The sequence below is a fragment of the Seriola aureovittata genome, chromosome 23 (assembly GCF_021018895.1).
Source record: "Seriola aureovittata isolate HTS-2021-v1 ecotype China chromosome 23, ASM2101889v1, whole genome shotgun sequence".
In the NCBI taxonomy this organism is placed as follows: Eukaryota; Metazoa; Chordata; class Actinopteri; order Carangiformes; family Carangidae; genus Seriola; species Seriola aureovittata.
Window position 1 is genome coordinate 2,330,238 of NC_079386.1, and position 9,878 is coordinate 2,340,115.

Sequence of the window (9,878 nt, forward strand, 5' to 3'; positions counted from 1 at the left end):
AGTGACCAGCTGGTGAACAGGTGTTTATAATGCTTTATATAAAACTGGGATGTATTTGTGAAGCTGTAAGAGGCTCACGCAGTTTGATCCACTACAAACTGTGTTTCTACACGTGTGTTTGCCAGATTTGGAAAACGAATCATGAGCCACACTCAGAATTCAGCTTTAAATTCAGCATGTAGCTGAGTGTCTGCTGGATGTGCAAACAGGACACTACAGCGCCCAGCATCCTCCTACAGCTACAAACTGAAACGAAAGGCTTGTAATGTTCCCCCGACATGTCACATCAGGTCCTGTTAACAACATCACTTTAGTTTAATCTAGGTCTGCACAATGAATCAAAATATTATCAAAAACTAGAGCTGAACGATATGCAAAAAAATGATACTGTGATTATTTTGGCAGACATTGCGATTTCAGTTGGAATAGCTGTCTTTGTATTTTCATTTTTTCAATAATGATGATGTGATTTTTGTTGGTTTTGTACCAAACAAACATGTTCCCTTATGTCTGGAGAGTATGATTCGTAGGCCGGGGCGTCTCACCAAGCACAACAATGTTGTGACACATTTTATTTTTATCAAAAACATTGCAGCTCCTATGATTTGGATATGGCACTTGGACATGTTGTTATTTCAATTATATTTCGATTAATCTTGCAGCCCTGAGGAAATCAGGTAGGGCCAAGTGCAATATTCAAATGGCAGGAGCTGCAATGTTATTGATAAAGATAAAATGTGTCACATTGTTGTGCAGTGTTAGCACCATAAGCGCTGCAGCCTACAAATCATATTCTCCAGAAATAAAGGAAGAATCACATCATCATTTAAAATCATTTTTAAAATGAAATGGAAAAACAACCATTCCGACTGGAATCACAACCGCTATATCAGAATAATCACAATATGATTTTTTTGCATATCACACAGCCCTAGTTTCATCTTAATAAAAGTAAAGCAGATAAATCCTTGAGTCTCTTATCTGTGTCTCTACACTTGTCTATAGAGATGATGAAGACAGAAACAGCTCCATTGTGATTGACTAGGTACTTAACGTTTGTTGTCAACATTAAGAATCATCCACAAACAATCTGCCCTTGGCCCTGTCCAACCCTATCTCATAGACATGACATTCATACACAACTAATCTGCAGCAACCAGTTTAAATCATTTTCTTTTAATGTAATGAGGAAATTAATGGTTCTGTTCAGAGTCTCGCAGCTCTGGATTCAGTGCAGAGAAAGATCCTGGTCTGGTTTCATAAAGAAAAGGTTCACAGTGACTTCAGACATTTAACCTAAGCCTCCATCTTTCACTGACCTGAACCAAAGAGCCACTGTTGTCTAAACCACAGACAGGACTCTGGATGTGAACATGGTCTCTGGATCTGTATACCTGCCATCCACCCCAACCACAAGGTGCATTTTCAAATCGAGTGAGAGAAGAATTTTCCTATAGTGCATGGAGCTATGGTTGTGGTCATGTTTCAGGATGAGAACACGTTAACCTGATTACCATGATCGTAATGTGATTCCTTCACAGGGTAGATTCATACTTCAGTTTCCTATAACTGTCACAGGATGTTTACAGAGGGCAGAAAAGAGAAAGAAAACTGACTTTTTGCATTTTAAAAGAACATATTGATCATTGTGATAATTGATAATGAGTTGTCGCTTCTTTTTCATGTTATTCTGATAACTGATGAGTTTCAAATGTAGCATGAAGATCTTCATATTATGTAAAACATGTAAAATCAGATGGAGTATATTACACACATGCGGTGACTTACACTGTCACACTGTTATGTTACTGATTCTTCATGATGAGTGCCTGACAGTTGCTGCATTATGTCAGCAGAGGAAACCATGGATGCACTGGCCTCTTCATCACTCTTCAGTCTCCTACTCTAGTTTCTGTTGCCCACTACTGCAGCTGGCTCCCAATTCATTGACCCCACTGGCCCTTATAGCCGCCCAGTCAAGAGCACTTAGACACCAATGATAAAGTTACAGTAGAAGTAATGAGAGAGGACCCACGTCTGTGAATTTCACATGAGTCTCATTTATCTACTTACATTCTCAGTATAAGGTGAGGCTAACATAGCAAGTTCATATGTTACCTTTAGCATGTTAAGAAACTGTATAGCCTATATTTTATGCTAAATTTAACATTTGGGCTGTTAACATCTCACATTTGAAAATTAAATGATTAATCATTTTGAAATTAATGAATTAATATACTAAATTTTGTACATACATTAGCATGTTGACATGTTGTTCAAAGTGATGTTGACACACAAACGTTAGCATGCTAAATGCTAAATATTACACGCTAAACATTATCATGTATTAGCATGTATGTTAACATGCTAAGTGTCGACATTATAACATGCTAATGCTAGCATAGCACAGTAACGTTAGCATGCTAATGTACTAAATATTACACGCTAAATATTATCATGTATACATGTATGTTAACATGCTAAGTGTAAATACTATAAGATGCTAATGCTAGCATAGCACAGTATTAATGACCTGGGAGGTCCAAAAGGATCTGGTACAAATCAAGTCCTGGTGTCTGTGGCTGACTGGTTTTATAAAAAAAACCCAAATATCTAAATACAGAAACATCCCAGACTGCATCCATCCTGTTTGTTTTGTTTTCCAAATTAAGTACAGCAATGCATACCTTAGAGATTTGGAGCTGATAAGTATTTTTATCCTAAAAATGTACAAAGAGCATAAACCTGTTTGATTCTGCCCACCCCTGGTATTTCTGTCCCTGTTAGCGGTACAGCTCTAAGTATAGAAAAGTTGTGATTCCATTTTTAATCCTTCCAGCAAATTTGGTTTCAGTGTGTAATGAAAATTTCAGCCTCACTGGATAATAGATTTTTCATCCTGTTTTATCCAAGATGCGACTGGGTTTAGATTTCTACCCAGTGTGCCCATTTTTATTTGACGACTCTTCTACAGAAAGCTATCGTCAATAGGTGGTTTAATTTAAAAGAAAAAGTCAGTATGGGTCTGAAAAGTCCCGAAAATCTAGTGAAAAGGGTGCTAAGTTAGCAGCACTGCCTGTGAACAGCCCCTGCAGAGCATAGCCAATGGGGAAACTTCAACACTCGGCCGATCAAGCAGACCAATCATGTAACTTCATCACTCAGTCAGTCAGCGAAAGACGTCTGTGTTTATGCGGCTGCCCGCTCTGTTGTGGTCCAGCCAAAAATATAGACCACTTTATCAACTTGTCTTTATTCCAAATAACAGCTGTAAGCAGTGTACACTATAAATATCTAGAGGTCAGTCAGAGCCCACACAGGTCAATGGACACTGGTTATTGGTGCACAAGAGGACAGTCTAGTGTCAGTGCGAGATAGCTGACTGACATTAGATACTTCAGGATGCATATTTATACTAAGAGGAAGTGCCGAGTCCAACAGAATAAGTAAGTAAGTAGTGTATTTCTGGCTGACTGGTTTAACAGGAACAAAACCTGAAGACTTGAAGATGCTGATACCTCATCGTTACTGGTAATCTATTTCTCTTCATTGGTCCATTAAACACAAAATATGATCAAATTCAAACTAGAGCCTCAATACAAACCTGACTGACCCAAAAAATGTAGCAAAAACTAAATTTCATGAACTAGGAGTTGTCTAGAGCTTGATACAATTAATAAATTAGTCAATTTATCAGTTAGTCAATCAACAGAACAACAGCACAAGTGAGACAGAGCTGCAAAATGTTTCTCCAGCAGGTCACAGTCCCAGTCTGGGATGATCTGATTCTGGACTGGGTTAAATCCCAGTGAGTAGTTTGTAAATGAGCGCGAAATTATTCCATGTAGCTGCAGACTACAATAACAGCTGATGTTGTACACTATATTCATTTGTATTTGCTCCATGTTTCACATTCACCTTTATTAAGCTGGTTCCAGCTTTTCCAACATGAGGATTTAGTGCTTTTCTCGACACATTTGAAAACATCTAATTAGTTTTTATTAAAAGATATGTTGGACACTTTTCACTAGTTATTGCCATTTTGTAGACCAGGTGATCAGTCAAATAGTAATCAACAGATTAACTGAAAATAATCTTTTAAACAGCCACAGCTCTGATCTAAGGAAACACTCAACCCTGAAAACTGTGTTGATCTGAGATGATCTGAATCAGGATAAAACCCACCTGACTGGTTTATAAATATCCCAAACAACTGCAGACTGCATCCCTGTACCTTTACCTGACAGTCCTGTTATTTTTGTCCAAATGAACAGACACACAGGAGACTGTCAACGCAAACCTCAAAGACACATCTGTGATTTAAACGCAGCTTTTCAACTGAGAGGATCTGCTGCTTTCCCGTGTTTTACATCTCTGGACTAAAGAAATGTTCACATTTCCACCACTCTCTGCATTAATATGACACATAATCAACACATTAACAGAGCTGCAACTAATGATTATATTGATTATATCTTTTCATTTTGAACAGAAGACTGAGAGAAATGCCGTAAAAATGTCTCTGAGTCCAGGAACCTCGATTTGTCCCAGTTAGTTTATGATGGTATTCAACACAACAGAAAATACATTGAGTTGAAAAGTGACTTTAAAAAGCTGCTGATATCACACCACAGCACCAATGCACACCTCTGTGACACAGTCATAATCAATAGGAGAGATTGGTATAAATAATAGGTGATCAATAAATATATTAATAAATTAAACCCTGGTGTTTGCATCATATTACAGGTGTTATATTGTGTTTTATATGTGTTTGAGGCTGAAGCTGCTGATGCAGTAAACTGTATTATGACCTTTCTCTTGCATGTTTAACAGGGAGGATCATGTATGATGCTCTATGGATCCTTCACGGTTGAGGCTTCAGCGGTGCGTGACGTCATCAGTGATACCACCGTGATAACAGAGCACAGAAGATGGACACGAGCCGAAATAATCCAACAAGGTCAGTGAGCTGTCATCACCGAGGAGCCCGCATCACATTTTCACAGGGTTACGTAACAGCAGAGCAGATTAAATCAAACAATACCATCAATACGTCACAATGAACCCCGCGGGCCTGCTAAGCACCGCACGCGCTCCGCAGCCCATACAGTGATGTTATAGGCTGCTGGTCTCCCCCTCACCCTATAGGACGGCACGGAGCTGCCCGTTATCTAACCACCTCCAGCCGTGTGCTGAGCGGGTCTTACCGCGGATGATGGCCGGCGGCGGTGTCCTTGGTGTCGGTGTTCGGAGGAGACAGGATGGAGAGCGGAGCGGCGGTTGGTGTAGGCGCTGCACAGTTCCGGTGATGAATGAGAGACAGACAGACCGGCTCTGTCGGTGATCCACTGGACACTCGATACGGACCACAAGCCCCGCCCCTCCCAGTTCCTACGTCAAACCTCCGTACTGGACTCACTGGAGCGGCTCAGCATCACTGCAGCCCTCCCCCCTCCGCCGCTATCTCTGTGTGTGTGTGTGTGTGTGTGTGTGTGTGTGTGTGTGTGTGTGTGTGTGTGTGTGTGTGTGTGTGTGTGTGTGTGTGTGTGTGTGTGTGTGTGTGTGCGTGCGTGTGGACGTGCAGAGACTTCTAAGGAGCAGTTGTGTAATAATATTACACGGTGTGGTATCAAACACACTGTGGCTCCCTGTGCGCGTTTTTTTTTTTTTTTTGCCGTTAAAAAACTAGGCGCACAGGACTGCGCAAACTGCAGCAATGCGTTATTTTTACTAAGCGCTAAACATCGGCAGCTGTCAGAGCCTCTTAAAAGCCGTAGTGAGAGGAAAATAGATGTTTCATTATGACTGGAGAGACTCTTCATGAAGTCATGAAGTCAGGAGACTCCTGGCTTCATCACATTGATATTTACTCATCTTTAGACTCACTGGACTTTTCTTGTTTTTTTAATGATCATATTCAGTCTCCAATCACAGTTTGGTGCAGTTTATCTTATATTTTCTTCTTCTTGCTATGTGTATTATGTTGCAGCAAAACACCAAAGCTAATTCCTGCTATGTGAAAACCTACTTGGCAATAAACCTGATTCTGATTCTAGCAATGAAAGGTTGGGTTTAGATAGGATTTGGGTTCAAACACCTTTTCACCACATGAACCGGAGGACTGTGTATGTTCACCTTCCTCCTCTTCCTGCACATCTACTGAGCTTCACTATTATCTGTGTGTTACTGTGATGTTGTAATGATGAAGACTGCAGACTGAGCAGGTGCTGGTGTCTCTGTGCAGACATGAATTATAGTAAATCCTTTCACTTTCTTCAACACAAGATTGAATATTGATTGGATATTGGATATGACCTTATCATGTGTTCTCAGTCTCCTCCATTAATTCTTACCATATAGGTTATTATTCATCACTTGTTATTTATCTTAGCTATAACCCTCTACTCAAAAAACCCTAGTTAGCGTTTGTAGTAATGTATAAACACTTAATAGATGGTTTATAACACTATTATGACATACTTGAATCTTTAGTATTAATTAATGTATTTGTAATGTGAAACATCTGTAACAGATGACTGACACAGTAAAGCATCACTGTGGTCTCTCTTCTCTCAGGTCACACACACACAAACACACGCACATCTGCATGGATGTGTACAAACAGCTGATCTATGAGGATGTGTGTAGTCACTGTGGGTGTGGTCACACACAGCTGTGAGACAGGTGGGGGCTCGATATCCATGTCGGTATATTAGGTTTATAATTATTATTTTGCCCCTTAGTGGAGGTGGTGGGATAACTGGGATGGTTTTTAGATGGAGAAGGGTAACCATGGTGATAGTCAGGGTGGTTTTACAGTGTGATTTATGTTGTTTTTGTCAGCGTAAATCACTGTGTGTTCATTTATTCAAGACAGATGTATTTGTACAGCACATTATGTATCATACACAGAGGTCTTTCAATGTGCTAGAAGTAAAAAGCACAATCAGAAAACAGCATAAAAACACATATTTTAAAAGGGGTATAATAAGATGAATTGAAGACAGTGGAGAACAGAGCCGTCTTTAGCTTCTCTTTAAAGACACTTACAGTTTGGGCAGATTTGATCTCCACTGGGAGCTGGTTTCAGCAGTGAGCAGCATGGCACTGACAGATAGATTCATAATTAATCCCAAGGGAAATTCAGTAGTTGACACGACACATATAAAACACACTACCCACCACATGTAATAGAAACAATATTATACACTGGAGTTCAAACAGAACATAAAGAAATAACTGAAAAGAAAAGATGGGTTTTATTGATCCCCGGCAAAGAAATCAAAGTGAAAGTGAGTAATCAAGAAAGTGAAAGAAGAACAGAGTCAGGGTCTAAAACAGAACTAAACCAATCTACTATAATGCTCTGATCTGACATAAAGCTGAAGCACAAGTATTTTACACACCACATTTAGTGTATTGTTGAAAACCCAAAAAACCCAAATAAACTCAAATGAGGTAAATATAAAATATAAATACAAAACCTTTAGATCTGATGCCAGACCAAGTTCAGGACTTTTAGAATTTTGGATAATTAATAAAAAAATTTTTTAATAACTTTCGAATTAATTTTAAACTTTTAGTATATTAAAACTTGACCTTTAGGCCAACAGACAAATTACATATATGAATTCAACATGAATCCAGCTTATAAACACCATCTACAGCCACATGTTGGAAAAAGAAAACACTATATAAACTGTTCTGGACTGACACCTGAAACTGTGAGTTTTTAGTGTTTCATTAGAATTCATTAATGAAGTGATCATTTACATTAATTATAAATAAAATAAAATATTTCATATGAATTTAAAGTACTTAAAGTACTTACTTAAGTAATTAAAAACAGAGTCAAAACATGTACCAATAATACTAATGTTAATATTATAATTTTACATCTTTAGCCTAGATATAGCCTAATAAAATTTGATGATATAATAGTAATCATTACAGTTGCAAATGAATGTTTTTGTATTCCTCATTCTATTTCTAATTGATAGAAATGTAAGATTGACCAGCTGTTGACCTCTGACCCTGCCACCTGTTCCGGCTCAAAGCAGAGGGCGACAGCTGGCCAATCAGAGATCCGCTGGTCAGCGCTCGTTTCATTTCTCTGCCCCGCAAACACGACTTTAAATTTAACTCCGATGAAATGGAAACGCGAGATGGTACAGCTGTGACAGACACACGTTTTAAATTAACTGTGTGATTAATTAAAAAAAAATATTATTCATACTTAGAAGAGATGAATTTGTATTTGTCACATTTAAAAATATTTTAATGAGTCATGTGTCACTGTTTAATTAATCATAATATATAAATATGATAATATAGATATCACACTGTAATATGCTGTATATTAAAAATACATCAGTCAGAAAATGACACATACAGTATGTGTACACGTGTGGAAGAGGGTTTGTCACTTACCTGCAAACAGGAAGTGGAGGAAGCCTCGTTCCATCATCCATAAGACTGGTTTATCACATTAAATAACATGTTCCATTTAAATGAACTTTATTATTCATCTGATGAGTCTTCATGTCAGCTCCAACCATATATATCTTGTTGGAGGGTCAGGGCCCGTTCATGAGCTCGTATTGAGTTATTCAAGTTTTCAGTTGTGTATTTATTCTTTTGATGCTCTTTCAGATCAAGTTCATCTGTTTAAAATAATGAAAACCCGCACACACACAGAGTGGAGAGCAGCAGCCTGTGTCCGTCTCAGTGCAGGTGAATCTGGTCACAGGTATCAACTTGAAATAAGTGTCTTCTGTGGGACAGCAGCAACACACAAGATCTTCACCTCAAACACCACACACCTTTAATGTGGTCCAAACACGACACAAGGCTGACACAGTGACAAACCAGCTGCACAGAACAGAACACGAACATAAGGAACACGAGGAGCATGGGAGAACATGACCAGGAGCAAGAACAGACGACCTGACAGAGGCTGGGGACAAAGGGCTGGGATATGGTGGGAGCGGGGAACAGGTGGGGGGAGATCAGGTGACTGCAGGGCTGACTGGGGTAGTGAGAACAGGAGAACAGGTGTGTGGATGGGCGGGGCCAACAGGTGAGCGGGCACAAGGAAGAGAGTGTGAGGGGAAAAACAGAGGCAGGCGGGAGACGAGGTGGGGTGGGGGGGTGCTGGAGCAGAGCTGAGGACATTCACCCAGTGTGAACTGATGTATTTACATGGAGACATGTCCACATGTGGAGTCAGTGTCTCTGCAGCTCTGATGAGGTCACATTGATTATAAAGTAATGAAGTTAACTGGTGGGCTGCATGGGTCGGTTAAAAACAGTGATGTTCTTCAGACTGTTCACATCTCACTGACGTCAGGCCTCAACATTCATGTGTGTATCTATACTAATACTCACACATAAAATTACACCAGCACCAGACCACATGGACTTACAACACACCACAGATCCAGAGAGCTGCTGATCCATTTAATGTTCATATAAAAAAATTCCAAAAATGAAGATCAACTCAATCAGATCTTCAGACCTTCACTGTGTACAATAATCACTCAAAACATTTACTATATACAACCAGAGAAACCAGAGAGTTAGAGTTCATCTTCCATCTTCAGGGATTTCAATTACATTTTAAATTTACATTCTTAAAATATCATAATCAGTGTGCAAATTATACAATGACAATGGGGGGGGGGACTGATGTGTTGGGTACACATGGATTTTTATATTGTTCATGGCCACACTCCTGAATGAAAACAAAGAGGGTGTGTATTATAAAAACTAATGTTAAAGGTAAAAGCCTAAACCACCACACCACAAAATGTATCTCTGCAACAATTAACCCTCAATTGCCTCAGTGCTCAGGACTGAACACCGGTGTTTGCTAA

The 9,878-nt window shown here is 39.3% G+C and overlaps 1 protein-coding gene across 4 annotated transcripts in view; it reads right to left on the bottom strand.

Moving 5' to 3' along the window:
- Positions 1–5,490, bottom strand: part of nat16 (N-acetyltransferase 16) — a 35,953-nt gene extending 30,463 nt beyond the window's left edge. Inside the window, exon 1 of one of the 4 annotated variants that reach the window (XR_008826615.1) lies at positions 5,211–5,444. The gene's annotated coding sequence lies outside the window, so the exon portion shown is untranslated. Of the gene's footprint in view, positions 1–5,210 lie in introns of all 4 variants that reach the window. The other 3 variants (XR_008826614.1, XM_056369238.1, XM_056369239.1) reach the window with 3 other exon arrangements.
- Between the last annotated feature and the right edge of the window lie 4,388 nt (positions 5,491–9,878).